Below are 2,784 nucleotides of genomic sequence, written 5' to 3'. Positions count from 1 at the left end.
TTATTGTGACTCTGCTTTGGCAGGATTAAGATTTGTTGTATTTTTTTTGGCTCAAAATGATCTCTGTTAGCTTTAAACTACTACTTGGCTGTAACACGGTTACCGTGAATTAAAAAGTGTGTTCTTCTTCAGATATTTAAGATTAATTTTATTTTTATTTTCAGAGAATATTAAAATATTCTACCGTTATATGAAGCAGTGAATCACGAAGACACACTCACGTCTCTCTGTCTTGTCTTCATGCTCTCACGTCTGTCTTTCTTCGTCTCTGTCAGTGTCTCCGTAGCCACTCCTCACTCAGTTTTTCAAGTTTGGTTTGTGTGCACTCAGGCTTAATGCTAATATTTAAAAAAAACATCAGAGGCTGAAATTCTTTCCTCGTGTTCATCTGTGGTATGAAAGTTGAAAATCCTGAATAAGACTCTGCTTTGGTTGGTTGTTTGTTTGTTTCAGACTGTAATTATAACATTCAAATATTCATTTTTTATATATATCTAAAACATTCAACATATACTATTACATTATACCGCCATCTGCAAGGGGGCAAAGGTAGTGCGTGGGCTCCCTCTGGTGGTGCCCCGGATAACCGTGGCTCACATTATGATGGACCAGGTCGTTATTTTGCTCATCAGGAAACTTAATGACCGCGCAATGTCCACTAGAGGGCACTGTTACACAAAGGGAAAACTAGTAAAGCGGTGACTAAAGTATTCATTGTTGTTGATCAGTAACTGGAACCTGAATGTGTTTATTAAGTTCAGAATTTGTACAAATATCAGATGTTTTAGAAGAAACTCCATAAACACAATTTAATGAAAATTATTGAATAGTACCTGGTGATATTTTTGATCTTGCTTTTTTAGAATAAACAAATCCATTATTATTATTGTAAGATTTGTCTAATCTGAACTGAAGATGTCCACTGATCCAGTCTGTCATGGTTCTGACAGGGAAAGACAGAACAGTCCTGCTGTCTCGTATACAGAGGAGGTCATTTTTCCAGGATTACACAGACTGATCCCAGACCTGTGCCTGTCTGACTGTAACAGAGTCATGAGGTGGGGTCTCTGTTGGTTTTCGTTTTCTTTTCCCATTTTCTCTAAACTCCCTCGTTTTTTATCCCAGCCTGCGGCTCTGTCTCTCAAATCCTTCGTGGAATCTCAGACCTGCGTGTGAACCAGACCCAGTCTGACTGACAGGGCTTCAAACTGAGACTGATGAGGTCTGATGGTAAGCCTCCTCCTGGAGCTCTTAGATGATGAGACATCAGGAAAACTGCAGGACAAACAGCCTTACCAGAAACAAGTGAAAACTAGTATCAACTATAAGCAAAAAAAAAAACAACTCAGAAAACCTGTTGCTGTCCTCATCCAAAATACTGACATTTAAACTTCTTTCTATGATACCATTTTTTATTCCATCACCGCTCAGCAGCAGCAGCTTCACTGTCAGCTCCCAGCATGCCTCTCTGTAGCCTCCGTCAGCCACGGGGACACGTGTGGTTTTTACTGCAGTTCAGTTTGTCGTCATTAGTGGTTTGAAAATGTCTCTGCAGCTTAAACAGCGATGACATCATCCTGTCTCTGAGCTTCTGTTCTCCCCTCTCATCCCAGCGTGTGTGTGTGTATGGTGTGATGATGATGATGATGATAATCATCATCATCATCATCAAGGAGAAAATAAGAACCTGGGAGTTTGGCAGAAAAAAAACTACCGTAAGTTTGTGTGTGTGTGTTTTGTTCCAGGCTACGTGCTGTCAACAGGATTAGTGTTTTGTTCTACAGTCACAACAGCAGGGAGTCATTCCCAGAACAAACAGTGTGTGTGTGTGTGTGTGTGTTTGACCCTCCATTGTTCAGAGTTTGCTGACTCTGTGCATCACGGTGTTTGTTACTTTTTTTTTTTTTTTCCCGGACACAGACTGAACAGAGATGCTGAGCCTGACACTGGATGGATTTATGTAGTTGAATGACTGACACACACACACACACACACACACACACATACAGACTAACAGCTACGACAAATAACTTTTGTTCATTTGCAGTTGCATTTGAGTAAAAACACATTCTTTGGGTTGAAGGTGAATAACAAAAATACAAAATCGACAAGATGTCGATTATCTTTAGGCAATGATTATGAATTGAAATAAATTAAAAAAGAGAGAAAAAAAAAACATATTTCCCTCCCCTTAGTGTGTGTGTGTGTGTGTTACACACACACACACACACATACACACACACACACACACATACACACACACACACACACATACACACACACACACACACACTATATACAGTCAGTAAAGTCAAACTAGCCTGCTAATTAAACAGCTAAATGGCAGCTGCAGCTGAGGATTGTGGGGAGTGTTGTTTTTATTAGTACTGATGACAGACCAAGACCAGAACTTTGAAACAGTTCTAAACACAGAGACGGGTGGGAGTGGCTGAGACCTCGGTGAGGGTGGGTCAGAAAACCTGCTCATTAGAACACCTCCCAGAGCATCATGGGAGCAGACGGGGAAAGACGATAAAAAAGTATAAAACGTAACTTCAGGTGGATGGATGGATGGATGGATGGATGGATGGATGGATGGATGGAAGATTTAAACTGTATTTGTCTTCTTCTTCTTCAGTTTCAGTGTCGGACAAAAAGCTGTGACATAATTACAGTAGAGTGAGAAGTGGTTTGTTGTTCGTGTTTTTTGGTCACGGTCTCAGCAGGCAGTCTCTTTATGGAGCCACCCACCCCACCTCCCAGCACTGCCTTACAATGCATGAT

Source organism: Cynoglossus semilaevis, chromosome 7 (assembly GCF_000523025.1).
Source record: "Cynoglossus semilaevis isolate Cse_v1.0 chromosome 7, Cse_v1.0, whole genome shotgun sequence".
In the NCBI taxonomy this organism is placed as follows: Eukaryota; Metazoa; Chordata; class Actinopteri; order Pleuronectiformes; family Cynoglossidae; genus Cynoglossus; species Cynoglossus semilaevis.
This window is presented reverse-complemented; position numbering follows the sequence as displayed.